Here is a 19,419-nt window from a genome sequence, read left to right on the forward strand (position 1 = left end):
ACTAAAAATGAGCCCCAGGAGGTTACGGGATGGGTTGCAGAGGATTGCAAGAGACAATAGGAATCGAGAGGACTTGCAGCCAGAGGGAACAGGGGATAGACTGGAGAATCACACCATCACCAGGAAAAGGCAGGTCTACATGATTGGGGATTCCTTACTGAGAAGAATAGACAGGCCTGTAACAAGAGCTGATCCAGAGAACAGAAGGGTGTGCTGTCTGCCGGGTGCTAAGATATGGGATGTGGAGGCTGAAGAGGATCCTAATGGGAGCAGGAAAGAATCCACTGATTGCTCTTCATGTGGGAACAAATGATATGGCTAGATTCTCGCTGAAACGTATCAAGGGAGACTATGCAAGGCTGGGGAAGATGATTAAGGAAATTGAGGCTCAGGTGATCTTCAGTGGGATTCTGACAAGATTATGATGCTGAACAGATGGCTCAGGCACTGGTGCTATAAGGAGGGCTTTGGGATGTATGGCCACTGGGAAGCATTCATGGACAGAGGACTGTTCTCTCGGGGTGGACTTCACCTGAGTAGGGAGGGAAATAGACTTCTAGGATGGAGGCTGGCACAACTGATCAAGAGAGCTTTAAACTAGGAATTTGGGGGAGCTGGTTGGGAGATGTCCAGGTAATCTCCACACCAGATTTTAACATTGAGAGGGAAGAAAATGAAGTAAGAAAGGATACACCCGTGGGTAGGAGCAGGGCCGGCTCCAAGCACCAGCGTTCCAAGCAGGTGCTTGGGGCAGCAGTTAGAAAGGGGCAGCAGCGTTTCCGCTGCGGCGGCAAATCGGCGGCAGCTTCTTCCTTTTGCTGTCTGTGGCGGCAGTTTTTTTTCATTGCTTGGGGCGGCAAAAACTGTAGAGCCGGCCCTGGGTAGGAGAATGGACATAAGGAGGAAGGGCAGTGTGGATACCAGTCTGATAGGTGATACTGGCGGTAGAACGTCTGGGCCTAATCGAGTGAAGAATGTGAGCGAGGCCAAACAGCAAAAATTAAGATGTTTGTAGACCAATGCGAGGAGCCTAGGTAACAAAATGGAGGAACTAGAGCTACTGGTGCAGGAAGTGAAACCAGATATTACAGGGATAACAGAAACATGGTGGAATAGTAGTCATGACTGGACTACAGGTATTGAAGGGCATGTGCTGTTTAGGAAAGACCAAAATAAAGGCAATGGTGGTGGAGTAGCATTGTATATCAATGATGAGGTAGACTGTAAAGAAATAAGAAGTGATGGAATGGATTAGACAGAGTCTGTCTGGGCAAAAATCACACTGGGGAAGAAAGCTACTAGAGCCTCCCCTGGGATAGTGCTTGGAGTGTGCTACAGACCGCTGGGATCCGATATGGATAGAGACCTCTTTAATGTTTTTAATGAAGTAAATATTAATGGAAATTGTGTGATCATGGGAGACTTTAACTTCCCAGATATAGACTGGAGGCCAAGTGCTAGTAATAATAATAGGACTCAGATTTTCCTGGATGCGATAGCTGATGGATTCCTTCACGAAGTAGTTGCTGAATCAACAAGAGGCCATTTTAGATTTGGTTTTGGTGAGTAGTGAGGACCTCATAGAAGAAATAGTTGTAGGGGACAACCTTGGTTCGAGTGATCCTGAGCTAATTCAGTTCAAATTAAATGGAAGGATAAACAAAAATAGATCTGTGAGTAGGTTTTTTATTTCAAAAGGGCTAACTTTAAAAAAAATTAAGGAAATTAGTTAGTGAAGTGGATTGGACTGAAGAACTTGTGGGATTTAAAGGCGGAGAAGGCCTGGAATTACTTCAAGTCAAGGTTGCAGAAACTGTCAGAAACCTGCATCCCAAGAAAGGGGAAAAAAACCTCATAGGCAGGAGTTGTAGACAAAGCTGGATGAGCAAGCATCTCAGAGGTGATTAAGAAAAAGCAGAAAGCCTACAAGGAGTGGAAGATGGGAGGGATCAGCAAGGAAAGCTACCTTATTGAGGTCAGAACATGTAGGGATGAAGTGAGAAAGGCCAAAAACCATATAGAGTTGGACCTTGCAAAGGGAATTAAAACCAATAGTAAAAGGTTCTATTCAGTGATGAGCTGCCAAAATCTTAACAACCAGTTCCCTCCTCACCCCAGGAGGGGGTGGTGCCCCACCCCCGCCCCAGGGACTCCTGCCCCATCTAACCCCCTGCGTTCCTTGATGCCCCCCTCCCGGGACCCCTGCCCCATCCAGCCCCCTCCCCTGTCCCCTGATTACCCCCAGAAACGTGAAGGAGGGTTTCGTGGGCCACTATAGTGGGTACCCACCCCGCCCTGCCCCTAAGAGCCAGAGGGACCTGCTGGGGGGCGAGGTGGAGAGTCCCAGTGGTGCTTACCTGGGGCAGCTCCCAGGAAGCATCCAGCAGGTCCCTCTGGCTCCTAGGGGTGGGGTAGCGTAGCTGGGGGGGGAGCAGCCGCTCCCCCACTGATCACATCAAAAGTGGCGCCTTAGGCACTGACTCAGTGGGTGCTCCGGGGCTGGAGCACCCAAGGGGAGAATTTGGTGGGTGCAGAGCCCCCACCGGCAGCTCCCTGCCCCGCGCCAGGCCCCAGATCACCTCCACTCCGCCTCTGCCGCCTCTCCTGAACGCGCCACCCCGCTCTGCTTCTCCGCCCCCCCGCCCCGGTTTCCCGCAAATCAGCTGTTCGCGTGGGAAGCCTGGGAGGGCTGAGTAGCAGGCGGCAGCTTCGCACTCAGGCCCAGGGAGGCGGAGGTGAGCTGGGGCGGGGAGCGGTTCCCCTGCACGCTCCCCCCCAGGTTACCTGCTGTGGTGTGGGCGGCCCTCCTTGCACGCCCCCCCCTCCCGCCCCAGCTCACCTGTGCCTCCCTGGGCCTGAGCACGAAGTCGGCGTTTGCTTCTCAGCCCTCCAAATTCTCCCCGTGGGTGCTCCAGCTCCAGAGCACCCATGGAGTTGGTGCCTAAGGTGCCACTTTTGGCCGGTTGTTAAATTTAGAAGCCCTTTTAGAACCGGTTGTCCCTCAGGACAACCGGTTCTAAAAGGGCTTCTAAATTTAACAACCAGTTCCAGCTCACCACTGGTTCTATAGCCATATAAATAAGAAGAAAACAAAGAAAGAAGAAGCGGGACCGCTTAACACTGAGGATGGAGTGGAGGTTAAGGATAATCTAGGCATGGTCCGATATCTAAACACATACTTTGCCTCGGTCTTTAACGAGGCTAATGAGGGGATTAGGGATAATGGTAGGACGACAAATGGGAATGAGGATATGGAGGCAGATATTACCACATCTGAGGTAGAAGCCAAACTCGAACAGCTTAATGGGACTAAACCGCGGGGCCCAGATAATCTTCATCCAAGAATATTAAAGGAACTGGCACATGAAATTGCAAGCTCATTAGCAAAAAATTTTAATGAATCTGTAAGTTCAGGGGTTGTACCATATGACTGGAGAATTGCTAACATAGTTCCTATTTTTAAGAAGGGGGGGGGAGAGAAAGTGATCCAGGTAACTACAGGCCTGTTAGTTTGACATCTGTAGTATGCAAGGTCTTGGAAAAAATTTTGAAGGAGAAAGTAGTTAAGGAAATTGAGGTCAATGGTAATTGGGACAAAACACAACATGGTTTTACAAAAGGTAGATCATGTCAAACTAACCTGATCTCCTTCTTTGAGAAGCTATCAGATTTTTTAGACAAAGGAAACGCAGTGGATCTAATTTACATCGTCTTCAGTAAGGCATTTGATACTGTTCCACATGAGGAATTATTAGCTAAATTGGAAAAGATGGGGATCAATATGAAAACTGAAAGGTGGATAAGGAACTGGTTAAAGGGGAGACTACAAAAAGTCACACTGAAAGGTGAACTGTCAGGCTGGAAGGAGGTTACTAGTGGAGTTCCTCAGGGATTGGTTTTGGGACCAGTCTTATTTAATCTTTTTATTACTGACCTTGGCACAAAAAGCGGGAATGTGCTAATACAGAGAAGGACCGGGATATTGTTCAGGAAGATCTGGATGACCTTGTAAACTGGAGTAATAGTAGTAGGATGAAACTTAATAGTGAAAAGTGCAAGGTCATGCATTTAGGGATTAATAACAGGAATTTTTGTTATAAACTGGGGACGCATCACTTGGAAGTAACAGAGGAGGAGAAGGACCTTGGAGTATTGGTTGATCACAGGATGACTATGAGCCTCCAATGTGATATGGCCATGAAAAAAGCTAATGCAGTCTTGGGATGCATCAGGCGAGGTATTTCTAGGAGGTGTTAGTACCATTATACGAGGCACTGGTGAGACCTCAGGCAAGGTTAGTACCATTATACAAGGCACTGGTGAGACCTCATCTGGCATAGTGTGTGCAGTTCTGGTCTCCCATGTTTAAGAAGGATGAATTCAAACTGGAACAGGTACAGAGAATGGCTACTAGGATGATCCGAGGAATAGAAAAACTGTCTTATGAAAGGAGACTCAAAGAGCTTGGCTTGTTTAGCCTAACCAAAAGAAGGCTGACAGGAGACATGATTGCTCTCTATAAATACCATGGAGGGAGAAGAATTATTTAAACTCAGTACCACTGTGGACACAAGAACAAATGGATATAAATTAGCCATCAGGAAGTTTAGACTTGAAATTAGACGAAGGTTTCTAACCATCAGAGGAGTGAAGTTCTGGAATAGCCTTCCAAGGGAAGCAGTGGGGGCAAAAGACATATCTGGCTTCAAGACTAAGCTTGATAAGTTTATGGAAGGGATGATATGATGGGATAGCCTAATTTTGGCAATTAATTGATCTTCAACTATTAGTGGTAGATACGCCCAATGCCCTGTGATGGGATATTAGATGGGGTGGGATATGAGTTACTACAGAGAATTCTTTCCTGGGTGTCTGGCTGGTGAGTCTTGCCCACACGCTCAGGGTTTAGCTGATTGCCATATTTGGGGTTGGGAAGGAATTTTCCTCCTGGGCAGATTGGCAGAGGCCCTGGGGATTTTTCGCCTTCCTCTGCAGTGTGGGGTACGGGTCGCTTGCTGGAGGATTCTCTGCACCTTGAAGTCCTTAAACCACAATTTGAGGACTTAAATAGCTCAGACATAGGTAAGGGGTTTGTTACAGGAGTGGGTAGGTGAGATTCTCTGGTCTGCGTTGTGCAGGAGGTCAGACTAGACTATCATAATGGTCCCTTCTGACCTTAAAGTCTATGATTCTATGATTTTACTCTAATCCTTTGGACTATATATGGGTAAATTGCTCCAGTTTAATTTAAATCATTTTAAAGATTATCTCATTAAATTAAAAAGAAAAGGAGTACTTGTGGCACCTTAGAGACTAACCAATTTATTTGAGCATAAGCTTTCGTGAGCTACAGCTCACTTCATCTGATGAAGTGAGCTGTAGCTCACGAAAGCTTATGCTCAGATAAATTGGTTAGTCTCTAAGGTGCCACAAGTACTCCTTTTCTTTTTGCGAATACAGACTAACACGGCTGTTACTCTGAAACCTCTCATTAAATTGTGCAAATCCCTGTGTGGATGCTGTTATTTTGGTCTAAGAGCTGATTATTTCAGTTTAATAAACCTGTTCCCAATCATCTTAAGCTATACAGTACTGTAAAAGGCTGTTCTTATTATTAGGAATAAGAGTGTCCACAGAGGGATTTGCACTTGTTTAACGCTATGAGTTTAAAGTCGCACCTCAGGGTATGCTGGTGTTATTTTCCAGTGTGGACAAGGCAGAGATTGTCTTTAGTTTGTGTATTGTATAGTGCTGAATATATTTTTAGTCTTGGAGAAATAATACATACATGAAGTTATGTAACAACGTGCAAAAAATCGATCTAGTGTATATATACAGAGAGAGAGAGAGGGAGAGATCCCATGCTTCAGTATAATTTTCTATCATAGAAAAGTTCCTCTGTGGTCTACTACACAATATTATAGAGAATTTGTATTATTCACCCTTATCAGTCAGTAGTCTACTCTCCAGCATCCACTACTCACACAGAATCAGTTACCACAACCTGGGTTTTTAGTTTAAATATAATTATAAAAATAAATCAAAGATGGCAGAAAAATATGTAACACAAAGGTAAATACTTGAGAAAATAAAATGTAATGATATAATTCCTCATGGCTGGAAAAGGCATTTAATCTACATGTGAATAACAATATTATGGCCTGGCTAAGGTATAATGGAAATGCAGAGTAGCTCCAAGTGTTTAAAAATCATGGAAATGTAGGGCTCGAAGAGGTAATCTTAGCACAGTGGGCTGGACAATAGCTGTTTGTCTAAAGTGTACTTGAAAACTTCCAATGATGGGGATTCCACAAGTTCCCTTAGAAGCCTGTTCCAGTGCTTAACTATCCTACTGTCTAACCTAAATCTCCTTTGCTGCAGACTAAGCTGATTACTTCTTGTCCTACCTTCAGTGGACATGGAGAACAATTCATCACTGTCCTCCGTATAACAGCCCTTAATGAAATCTTTTTCATGTGCCCCCTCAGTCGTCTTTTCTCAAGACTAAACATACCTAGTTTTTTTCACTTTTCTTCAGGTCGGTTTTTTTTAAACTGCCTATCATTTTTGTTGCCCTCCTCTGGACTGTCTCCAGTTTCTCCACATCTTTCTTAAAGTGTGGTGCCCAGAACCAATAGGCCTCTGCTGAAGTATTGTGTCCAGTTCTGAATAGAGCAGAACAATTACCTCCCATGTCTTAGATACAACACTCCTGTTAATACACCCCAGAATGATACTTTCTCACAACTTTCAGAGTAGCAGCCGTGTTAGTCTGTATTCGCAAAAAGAAAAGGAGGACTTGTGGCACCTTAGAGACTAACAAATTTATTTGAGCATAAGCTTTCATGAGCTACAGCTCACTTCATCGGATGCATTCAGTGGAAAATACAGTGGGGAGATTTATATACACAGAGAACATGAAACAATGGGTGTTTACCATACACACTGTAACAAGAGAGTGATCACTTAAGGTGAGCTATTACCAGCAGGAGAGCGGGGGTGTGGGAAGGGAGAAAACCTTTTGTAGTGATAATCAAGGTGGGCCATTTCCAGCAGTTGACAAGAACGTCTGATGAACAGTGGGAGGTGGAGGGGGGGAATAAACATAGGGAAATAGTTTTACTCTTTGTAATGACCCATCCACTCCCAGTCTTTATTTAAGCCTAAGTTAATTGTATCCAGTTTGCAAATTAATTCCAATTCAGCAGTCTCTCGTTGGAGTCTGTTTCTGAAGTTTTATTGTTGAAGAATTGCAACTTTTAGGTCTGTAATTGAGTGACCAAAGAGATTGAAGTGTTCTGCAACTGGTTTTTGAATGTTATAATTCTTGACGTCTGATTTGTGTCCATTTATTCTTTTACGTAGAGACTGTCCAGTTTGACCAATGTACATGGCAGAGGGGCATTGCTGGCACATGATGGCATATATCACATTGGTAGATGTGCAGGTGAACAAGCCTCTGATAGTGTGGCTGATGTGACTAGGCCCTATGATGGTGTCCCCTGAATAGATATGTGGACACAGTTGGCAACGGGCTTTGTTGCAAGGATAGGTTCCTGAGTTAGTGGTTCTGTTGTGTGGTGTGTGGTTGCTGGTGAGTATTTGCTTCAGGTTGGGGGGCTGTCTGTAAGCAAGGACTGGCCTATCTCCCAAGATCTGTGAGAGTGATGGGTCGTCCTTCAGGATAGGCTGTAGATCCTTGATGATGCGTTGGAGAGGTTTTAGTTGGGGGCTGAAGGTGACGGCTAGTGGCGTTCTGTTATTTTCTTTGTTGGGCCTGTCCTGTAGTAGTTGACTTCTGGGTACTCTTCTGGCTCTATCAATCTGTTTCTTCACTTCAGCAGGTGGGTACTGTAGTTGTAAGAATGCTTGATAGAGATCTTGTAGGTGTTTGTCTCTGTCTGAGGGGCTGGAGCAAATGCAGTTGTATCGTAGAGCTTGGCTGTAGACAATGGATCGTGTAGTGTGGTCTGGATGAAAGCTGGAGGCATGTAGGTAGGAATAGCGGTTAGTAGGTTTCTGGTAGAGGGTGGTGTTTATGTGACCGTCGCTTATTAGCACCATAGTGTCCAGGAAGTGGATCTCTTGTGTGGACTGGTCCAGGCTGAGGTTGATGGTGGGATGGAAATTGTTGAAATCACGGTAGAATTCCTCAAGGTCTTCTTTTCCATGGGTCCAGAGGATGAAGATGTCATCAATGTAGCGCAAGTAGAGTAGGGGCATTAGGGGACGAGAGCTGAGGAAGCGTTGTTCTAAGTCAGCCATAAAAATGTTGGCATTCTGTGGGGCCATGCGGGTACCCATAGCAGTGCCGCTGATTTGAAGGTATACATTGTCCCCAAATGTGAAATAGTTATGGGTGAGGACAAAGTCACAAAGTTCAGTCACCAGGTTTCCTGTGACATTATCGGGGATACTGTTCCTGGCGGCTTGTAGTCCATCTTTGTGTGGAATGTTGGTGTAGAGGGCTTCTACATCCATAGTGGCCAGGATAGTGTTTTCAGGAAGATCACCGATGGATTGTAGTTTCCTCAGGAAGTCAGTGGTGTCTCGAAGATAGCTGGGAGTGCTGGTAGCATAGGGCCTGAGGAGGGAGTCTACATAGCCAGACAATCCTGCTGTCAGGGTGCCAATGCCTGAGATGATGTACCAGCAATGTCCCTCAGCCATGTACATTGGTCAAACTGGACAGTCTCTACGTAAAAGAATAAATGGATACAAATCAGACGTCAAGAATTATAACATTCAAAAACCAGTTGCAGAACACTTCAATCTCTTTGGTCACTCGATTACAGACCTAAAAGTTGCAATTCTTCAACAAAAAAAACTTCAAAAACAGACTCCAACGAGAGACTGCTGACTTGGAATTAATTTGCAAACTGGATACAATTAACTTAGGCTTGAATAGGGACTGGGAGTGGATGGGTCATTACACAAAGTAAAACTATTTCCCCATGTTTATTCCCCCCCTCCACCTCCCACTGTTCCTCAGACTTTCTTGTCAACTGCTGGAAATGGCCCACCTTGATTATCACTACAAAAGGTTCCCCCCCCCCCCACTCTTCTGCTGGTAATAGCTCACCTTAAGTGATCACTCTCTTGTTACAGTGTGTATGGTAAACACCCATTGTTTCATGTTCTCTGTGTATATGAATCTCCCCACTGTATTTTCCACTGAATGCATCCGATGAAGTGAGCTGTAGCTCACGAAAGCTTATGCTCAAATAAATTTGTTAGTCTCTAAGGTGCCACAAGTCCTCCTTTTCTTTCTCACAACTGTATCACATTGTTGACTCATATTCAGTTTGTGATCCACTATAAAGCCCAGATCCTTTTCTTCAATAGTACTGACTAGCTAGTCATTTCCCATTTTTTGTAGTTGTGCGTTTGATTTTTTCATTCTTAAGAGTAGTTCTTTGAACTTGTCTTTCCTGAATTTCATATTGTTGAATTCAGACATTTCTCCAATTAGTCAAGCTTATTTTGAATTCTAATCTAGCAACCCCTCCCATCTTAGTGTCATCCATGAATTTCATAAACTTGCTCTCCACTCTATTATCCTAGTCATTAATGAAAATATTGAATAGTACTGGACCCATGACAGACCACTGCAGGACCCCACGCTAGATACAACCCCCCAGTTTGACAGCAAACCATTAATAACTGCTCTTTGAGTCTGGTCTTTCAATCAGTTTTGCACCCATTTTATCGTAATTTCATCTAGACCACATTTCCCTAGTTCGCTTATGAGAATGTCATGCGGGACTGTGTCAAAAGCCATACTAAAATCAAGATCTATCACATCTACAGCTACAGGAAATTAGGTTGGTTTAACCTATTCTTTCCCTATTTTGGTTTGCATTCCTTGCCCCTTGTTGTCAATATTAATTGTGTTAAGCATCTGGTTACAAATCAGCATTTTAGTGAAGACTGAAGTAAAATAGGGATTAAACACCTCAGCCTTCTCAATGTTCACTGTTATTAGCTCTTCTTCCCCCCTAAGTAGTGGACCTACACTTTCTTTCATGTATCAGAGGGGTAGCCGTGTTAGTCTGGATCTCTAAAAGCGGCAAAGAGTCCTGTGGCATCTGACGAAGTGGGTATTCACTCATGAAAGCTTATGCTCCAATATGTCTATTAGTCTATAAGGTGCCACAGGACTCTGCCACTTTCCTTCGTCTGTCTCTTGCGCCTAATGTATGTATAGAACCTTTCTTATTGCCTTTTAAGTTTTAAATAAAACAACCTGATTGCTAATCTCCCATAAAGGCTTCTTTCATTACCAATGAATGTCTTTTGGATGAGATTCTGCCTCTAGTTGTTTTCAGAAATTTATCACCTCCATCCTGGCTGGCATGCCAGGAGCACTGGCATATTTTGATGACATTGTCATACACAGCTTCTCTGTATCCATTTACAAGCAATGCTGCCAGTGTGTATTTCAATGTGCTTGACAACACTGTCTCAACCTGCAGAATTGTAGCTTTATTGGTTCCCCAAAATGAATCAGTTCACTTCCATGTTTCAGATTGTGGACTACAGCTCTTGTTTCCCAGTGCCTAGGATGTTCTGAATCTTTGCATCCCAGAGAACACAGTTCAATTCCTTTGTTTCCTTGGAATGATGAAACATTAACTTTATTTTATTCTGTTTTACTATCTGTTAACATACCCAGTAACTTGTGACCATCACTGAAGCACATTCTTTAAGTCTCGGGCCCTTTCTGACACACAAACAATCCAAACCCTTCGAACTGTCACTACCTATTATCATTTATGCCATGGATACCCCTACTTGAATCCAATGTTCCATCTATTTATTTGCGTATGGGTGTGGAATGAGTGACCGTCAGAGCTTAACATTTAAAACTTACTAAATATGCTCAATTTATCTCACTCCCATTCTCTCCCCCTCATTTTCTACTCCCATTGTAATTCATCTACATGCTCCTTCCTTCCTTCCCTCTCCCTCCTTCCTCTCCATTGACTAAGTCTCCTTCCTCATTTGTTCTATATCTCGCATTCATTATGGTCTCATCTTCATCACTTGCTCTCTCTTTCACTGTCTCATTACCTTTCCCTCCATCGCTCACCCCCCATTCTAGTACTATTGATTTGCTTATGGTAGTACCTACAATGTGCTAAGCATCTTCTAGACCTTCAAGCAGGGACATTCCTTGCTCTGGGTTGCTCCCAGCCTAAGGGCAGATAGATAGGTAGACACAGGCTAGGGGAAGGGGAAAAACAAGTAGGGAATTTTTATAACAGTCAACTAGGCTCACCCTGTGTGTGAGATACAGAGATAGACAGAATAGACACAAGGGGAGAGAGAGAGATGATAATGAGAGAGATGACTCATTACTTTGACTCTCCTCAGTGAAGGGATGGGGAGCCCAATGCCTCTTCCCTCCTTCCCCAGTTGAGAACCAAAAGCACCAGGAGTGGTTGGGGGAAGGAAGAGTCCAAGAGACCTCCCATCCACTCCAAGAACTGGTTGTGGCTGGAGTGATTAAGTGAAGGGGAGAGGCGGAAGAACATAATGTTGGACCCCCTTCTCTGTTTGATCAGGTGGCCAGGAAGAGTCTCTATACACCTCTCAACTCAGATGTCTCCTGCTGAGTGATGGGACTGTCTCCAATGCAGCCAGCCTTTATCTGTGTGTGATGTCCACCAGCAAGGTGCATGGTTGTGCAAGCATGTAGCTTAGAAGGAACAGTGCCTGGCTCATCTGCAATATATTCTTCCTGAGTAGAGCTGAACTAATACTTGCTTGTTAAGTTTGTGCCAAAACAAAATATCTGAAGAAAAAAAATTGGGTTCAATTTGAACTGATATCATTTTTATTTTTTTTGTTGAACTAAAAATTTGAAAAATATTAATTTTGAATTGACCGAAATGTTTTGGGTTGATTCAAAACAATTTTTTTCAAACTTTTCATTTTGTTCCAGCCCTTTTTGGGTGCTTTTCACCCTTTTTGAGAGGTTTTTTTAAAATTTGCCAAATTTGAAAACAAAATACATTTTTGAAATGAAAAAGTGTAAATGAAATGTTTCAAAGTGGAAAAGTTGAAACAAAATGTTTTTAAAAAGTAAAGAAACATTTTGAGTTAAAAAGCCAGGGTTATATTTGGCCCAAACTCTTTGTCAAGTTTGACCCAAATTTGTGAATAGTTTCTTGAGTTTTGAAAAATTGTATTTTTCAGCAAAAAACTCTGTTTTCTGAAATAATTGAATAATTTTGCCCAGCTCTAGTTCTGAGGCCAATCACATCATGGGAAAATGGGGAAAAAATATTCAGAAAGTAGAAGAAAATGGCACATCTATTATAGCACAGGGGTTCTCAAACTGGGGGTCAGGACCCCTGAGGAGGTCCCGAGGTTATTACATGGGGGGTCGTGAGCTGTCAGCCTCCATACCAAACCCTGTTTTGCCTCCAGCATTTATAATGGTGTTAAATATATTAAAAAGTGTTTTTAATTTATAAGGGGGGGTCGCACTCAGAGGCTTGCTATGTGAAAGGGGTCACCAGTACAAAAGTTTGAGAACCACTGTATATGGCAGACCCTTTCATAATAGGGGGAGATGGATCTCTGCCTGCCATTTTCCTTGTGGTACCATGTATGTTACAACAGAACACTTCCCAATAAAGGGTAGTATAGTATCATTATGTATATGTTAATGCCTGGAAATTTAGAACTCTTTTTTTTCAGGAAGTTCTTGATGAGAGAGGACTGTCTATGTGAGGAAGGAATAAAGCCTGACTACTGCATTCTTTTGGTTCTCTCTTGATGCTCACACACTGAAAAATGTATTATTTTGGTGCTAAGACAGGCGTTAGGATGGTATTTTTAAACTATCACTAGAAATAACTTATAAAGTAAACACAGAATGGATGCTGCTGTAATGTAACCTGGCTTCTTTCTCAGTCTTACTGAATGCAATCTGTTCTTGTGAGTGTATGTGTCTGAGTCAACAGGAAGTGTGACACTGGACAGTGCCTTGCAGGATGTGTCAACATTAAACTTCCTGTTGAAACTCACCTCTTCATAGCATACTAATTAGTAGACAGTGTCTGAAGTTTTATTATACAAAAATCTGTATCTTTAATTCATCAAATAGTAATGGCCTGATATTTGTGCCATGTGCCATGCTTGGCATACATAAAGCACTATACTATATGCTAAGTCCTGTTTTCTTTACTTGAAATATTGGCAGAGAAATTGCTAAAGAACAAAACAAGAAATTTTTGAAATTTTGGGAGCAGGGAAGAAAGTGGAGTGTCCTTTCACTGTGGTTAAAAAATGTTCTTCCCTAAAAAAGAAAAAAGCAAACAGCTACAGGAAAAAAGCAGTCTATGACCAGCTTTAGCTACACAGAAATATGCTAAAAAATTTGGGTTGCAAAGTAAAACATTCAAAAATCAGGACAAACTAAAGTTATGGTTGCTATTGCAGCCTTAACTCTGCCCCTTAGGTGAATGCATTATAATATATTTTTGAATTATAAGATAAATGATTTTGCCATTGATATTATAAACTCTTTTTCTACAGGACTCCTGCCTTGTTCAGTGCACAGGTCGGATGAGTCAGTTGTTCAATATTTATTTTTATTCTCTGTTCAATGAGTAAACCCCTGTTTCACTCACTGCCCACCATTTTGAGCTTTGCTTCATTCACTAGACAGCATCTGGGGAACCTTTTCCTTGAGAGGAGACTGGAAGAGCTTGGCTTGTTTAGTCTCCCAAATGGAGGCTGAGAGGGGATATTGATTGCTTTCTATAAATGCATTGTGGGGTAAATACCAGGGATGGTGAAGAGTTATTTAAGCTAAAGGACAATGTTGGCACAAGAACAAATGGATATAAACTAACCAGGAACAAAGTCAGGCTGCTGGATGTTAGATTTCTAACCATCAGAGGGGTGAGGTTCTGGAACAGTCTCCCACTAAGAGTTGTGGAGGCAAATACTTAATTAGTGTCAAGAGAGAGCTGGACAAATTTATGACAATTATATGACAGGGTTGCTTGTGATAGTAGGGGGAAAGGCCCAGCAACCCTGGGGCTTACTTCCAGTTTATGTTTTATGTTCCTAAACACTTATGCTTCAGGGTTGCAGCTGGCCACCTGCAGGGGTGAGGAAGGGATTTTTTTTATCTCCTTCCTCTGAAGCATCAGGTATGGCCACAGCTGGAGATGGGACATTGGATGGGGAGACCCAGGGCTCTGAGGTGGCCCCGAGCATTCTTTCTTTCAGGTGCTGAACTGACTGGCTGAACTAACTGATTGCCGTTTGTAGGGTCAAAAAGGAATTTCTCCCCAAGTCAGATTGCAAGTGACCTTTGTTTTTTCACCTTCTTCTGCAGTGTTTGGGTATGGGTCATTTGCCAGGATTATCTGGGTATATCTCACATCATCATGTTGCTGCCTCTGTGGAGTCCTCAGGCATTAGTGCACCTCAGTCCTTCCTGTTTTCTGCCTCTGACATATAATAGTTTCGTCTCCTGTGGCTGTAATACTTTGGTCTAATTTTGGTTGTTGGTTTAGTGTGTGAGTGCTGGATGGTGTTAGTGGCCTGTAATATACAGGAGGTTGCGAGATGATTTGGTGATACCTTCTGGCCTTAGATTTTATGACACTATGACTCATTCTCTGCACAAGTTCAATGGTGTACTGTGAATGAAGCAGGGATGTATAGTGAAGTAGGACATGTTCATGTTTGCCTGGTGTGCAGTAGGGTGACCAGATGTCCTGATTTTATAGGGACAGTCCCGATATTTGGGGCTTTTTCTTATATAGGCTCCTATTACCCCCCACCCCCCTCCCAATTTTTCACATTTGCTGTCTGGTCACCCTAGTGTGCAGTGAATGTCTTATTTGCTGGTCTTAGAGAGTTTTACCTAGGAATTGACAGCCAGAATCTCCCAGTTGATCTTAACTGTCGCCACAGAACATAGGGTGAGCTCAAGTTAGCATCTCACCAGGAGGTACCCCAGTCCTCTTTCACTGAATTGGAAAAGTCTTGCAAGTTCAAGGTAGGTGAGGTAATATCTTTTATTCAACCAACTTCTGTAGGTGGAGAGTACAAACTTCCACCAAGAGAAGGTGGTCCAATGAAAGGGATTACCTCACCTACCTTTTCTCTCTCATACCCTGACTACAACAACAGTGCAAACTCAAATCATGCTAAGAAATATTTTCTTTTTTGTTTAGTGTAGCCATGTCCAAAATTTAGGGGTTTTGACAGTCTACAAGTATGGAAAATTAAAGCACATTTAAATGCTTACTTAAACTTTTTTCTATCCTGCAATCACTGTATGTATAGCTATGTAGGTGTAACCCACAACCTCCTGGGTGTGGTGTTCTGTCCCATCTAATGGCACTGAGACCACTTAGAGAGAGAGATGAATGAGTCTGCTCCACAACCTTAGCTGGGGGAGGGATAGCTCAGTGGTTTAAGCATTGGCCTGCTAAACCCAGGATTGTGAGTTCAATCCTTGAGGGGGCCATTTAGGGATCTGGGGCAAAAATTGGGGATTGGTCCTGCTTTGAGCAGGGGATTGGACTAGGTGACCTCCTGAGGTCCCTTCCAACCCTGATATTCTATGATTCTAACAGCCAGTTGGCTTTTAGCTCATGCACTAAGCTCCAAAGGCCCCAGGTTTGACCCTGCCAGCAGACGACTGGGGTTTGTCAGCCTTTCCGGGGGGGCTCATCCAGGATATCAACTGTGAAGTCTCTGACGCTCTGGGTGCGTTTCCTCAGCTAGGGAAAGTATGCAATCCCCACACCTCCTTGGTGTGGTGTTCTGTCCCATCTAGTGGCACAGAGACTGCTTAGAGAGAGAGATTAATGAGTCTGCTCTACAGCCTTAGCTAATAGCCATATGGTTTTTAGCTCATACAGTAGAAGCTCATGTCTTTAGCTCCAGAGATCAAAGGTTTGATCCCGCCAGCTGATGACTGGGGTGTCTCGGAGTTACATAGGTATGATTGTAGTTTTGACTACTTTTTGGTACAGTGCAGAGAAAATGACCTCAATAAACTTTCATTTTAGATCTTTGAAGAGAGACTTCCATTACTGAAGGCTGCAAAAGCAAAGCAGAAGAATGGGCAGAATGTGTTTTTGAGCCTCTAGATCAGCGGTGGGCAACCTGCGGCCCGCATGCGGCCCATCAGGGTAATCTGTTTGCCGGCCACGAGACATTTTGTTGACATTGACCATCCACAGGCACGGACCCCCACAGCTCCCAGTGGCTGTGGTTTGCGGTTCCAGCATGTCCCTGCAGCCCGCCACTTCCCACAGCTCCCACTGGCCGGGAACAGCAAACCGTGGCCACTGGGAGCTGCGGGAGGCCGTGCCTGCAGATGGTCAATGTCAGCAAAATGTCTTGTGGCCTGCAATCAGATTACCCTGCTGGGCCCCAGGTTGCCCACCACTGCTCTAGATCACAGGTTGCACTTTCAAGAATGATAAAGAATGGCTGAAACAGAAACAACATTTTTTCCCACTGAAAAACCTTATACTGTGGTAATCCCAGTATCTAAAATAATCCACAGAACATTCAGTACTTATTTCTTTTATTGACATAATAGGAAACTTTTTCACGGCTGAGCACCTTTTCTGCCCCCCAGGGAACAGCTGTGTCATCACGAATGACTTAGCATGTTCAGTCTAGTCTTTAAACTCTCAATTCCAAATATATGAAGAAAAATATAAACATAGTTTCCAACTAAGAGACTGGTAGTGTACATATTTGAACTGTACACTTTATAAGGAGATTCTCTTTTCCATCTTTGTTTACTAAGCAACCATGACCAGGGGTAACAAAAGCTACTGTGACTTTGTTGGCTTTTATATTTATATCTATTAAAGTGTCTGTGCTTGTGGCCCTTTTGTTCCCTTTGATGTGTTACTAAGTAAATAAATGCGTTCTAATACTAGCAAGACAAAGTGGGTAAGGTAATATCTTTTATTGGACCTACTTCTGTTGGTGAGAGAGACAAACTTTTGAGCCACACAGAGCTCTTGTTCCTTTCTACGGCTCAAAAGCTTTTCTCTCTCACCAACTGAAGTTGGTCTAATAAAAGATAATATTCACCCACCTTCAGGGATGGCGAGTTATATGGGTCCGTCGTGCCTGGGCTCCACCAAATACAGGACTCAGGGGGCCTGGCTCCACCAATGTTCAGGGCCGAGTCTCTTCCCCCAGCCCCGCCTGCTGCCCCCACACGCCTTCCCTGAACGTCCCTGCCTGTCCTGGGCAGCGGGAGGCTGCCCACTGCAGCTCTGTGCTGTGCTCCCTTGCCATCTGCTGCTGGCTATGAGGGAGGGGTGCCAGGGGCTGGGTGAGGCAGCTGCTGTGCCTGCAGAGGGGAGGAGAAGCATGGCAGCACCCCCTGACAGGCGACTCCGAGGCAGGGGGCTTATCCTGGCTGGACCGCCTAAGCAGCAGCCTGGGGAGAGTGCTTGGATGAGTGTTGTGCTGGGGGGGCAGAGGAGGGGCCCACCATCCATGGACCTCACTGCTGCCGGTGGGAAAGGGCTAGGCAAAGTCCTCCTCTCTGGACCCCCACCCCAGCACAGCCTGCCTGCTGCACCCCAAACTCCTCATCCCTGGCCCAGCCCCACACCCTGTCCCACACCCCAACCCCCTGTCCCAGCCCAGAGCCCGCACCAGCACCCAAACTCCCTCCCAGAGCCTTAAGCAGGTGTGTGGGGGGTGGGACAGGACTTGGACTCATTCTAGGCACCACAAAAAAATTATACCAACCTTCTGCCCCTGCCCACCTTGTCTCTCTAATATCCTGAGACCGACACTAATACAATCAGTGATGATGACTTGTGCCGGGAGCGTGGAAGGAGGGGTGGGAAGCAAATTCAGTTTAATCTGGAACCCCAATAAAAGAAAGTTCTTCCCAGTTCGGGTGTTAAAGTCCCTGGTGCTTTTCGAACCGTCTAACCAAGAACCACTTGTCTCGCCGGCGACCCGTGAACAAAGAAATAGATCAAACGCGGTGCGTCCTGTAAATTGCCAGCGCTCGTTGGAAGTCGGCTTGAGCAAGCAAAATACATCAGGGCACCCAGCTGGCCATGTAAACGGGCCCCCAGGAGTACACCCGGCCCCACTGCACGGAGAGCGGGTTACACATAGGCACGTTCCGACTGGGTTACCCCGCTACCCGGGCGAGGGGCTGGTCGGTGCCGGGCGCGTGGCGCTAGCCGGGGCCTGCGCAGGCATCAGCCCCGCCCCCGCTCCCCTTGGCCCCGCCTTAGCAACCCAGCTGTCTCCAGCGTCAACACTGGGGCGGCCGCGTCTTAGAACCCGCCGCGTTCGTCACAATGGGATGGAAGCGGCGGCGGAGCGGCCGCAGCCAGGTGAGGGGAGCCTGCAGGGGCCGAGCCAGCGGGGCGCCAGCAGGGGGCGCCGCCGTGGCCGGGATGGAATGTCACGTTTCCACGTGGTGAGCGGAGCGGCCGGGCCAGCGAGCCCTGAGGGGTTAAACCCACATCTCCTTCCCCCCACCCACCCTGCCTGCAGCTGGAGCCCTCTCCCTGACCCCAGGACAGGGGTGCAGCTCCCAGGGGCCCCAGCGAGTTAAATGTTTATTGTCATTATTTTCCCCACCAATACCACTAAAGCCCCAGGCCCCTGAGCGCCATTGCTGGGCAACCCTTAAAACACCCAGGTTCCCGTGGAAGGAGAGAGGTGAGGGTAGGGTAGTGTAGCCCCAGTCATGCCTGGTTTGCAATGGGAGCAGTGGTCGTGGGTGCTCAGAAAATCAAGCCTTGGAACCATAAATTCCCCTACTCCCGAGGGCATGTGTTTTCCTTCCCTCCTGCATTATCTTTGGCTGTATTTCATGATACACTGGTTAGTTCAGTTTTGTGGCTTTCACACTTCTGCATGGCTCTTGACTTCTAAAAATCCCCAAAGTAATTTGCTGTAGATAGGTTTCAGAGTAGCAGCCGTGTTAGTCTGTATTCGCAAAAAGAAAAGGAGTACTTGGCCCACCTTGATAATCACTTCAAAAGGTTTTCTCTCCCCCCATCCCACTCTCCTGCTGTAATAGCTCATCTTAAGTGATCACTCTCCTTACAATGTGTATGGTAAACATCTATTTTTGCATGGTCTGTGTGTATATAAATCTCCTCACTGTATTTTCCACTGAATGCATCCGATGAAGTGAGCTGTAGCTCACGAAAGCTTATGCTCAAATAAATTTGTTAGTCTCTAAGGTGCCACAAGTACTCCTGTTCTTTTTGCTGTAGATAACTCCCCATGGCATGGGTAGGTGTCAAATCTTTGACAACCCTTTCTGTGTTCTCCCTCTCCTCATAATCCTCTGACCCAGAGGTGGGCAAACTATGGCCCGCGGGCTACATCCAGCCTGCGGGACTGTCCTGCCCGGCCCTTGAGCTCCCA

General features: G+C 45.2%; 1 protein-coding gene across 1 annotated transcript in view; it reads left to right on the forward strand.

The window, feature by feature from the left end:
* The first annotated feature begins 18,255 nt into the window (after window positions 1-18,255).
* The window catches only part of VWA3B (von Willebrand factor A domain containing 3B), a 108,854-nt gene continuing 107,690 nt past the window's right edge, over window positions 18,256-19,419 (forward strand). The window contains exon 1 of the mRNA XM_074965365.1: window positions 18,256-18,371. The gene's annotated coding sequence lies outside the window, so the exon portion shown is untranslated. The remainder of the gene's footprint in view (window positions 18,372-19,419) is intronic.

The sequence above is a fragment of the Natator depressus genome, chromosome 1, assembly GCF_965152275.1.
Source record: "Natator depressus isolate rNatDep1 chromosome 1, rNatDep2.hap1, whole genome shotgun sequence".
Taxonomy (NCBI): Eukaryota; Metazoa; Chordata; order Testudines; family Cheloniidae; genus Natator; species Natator depressus.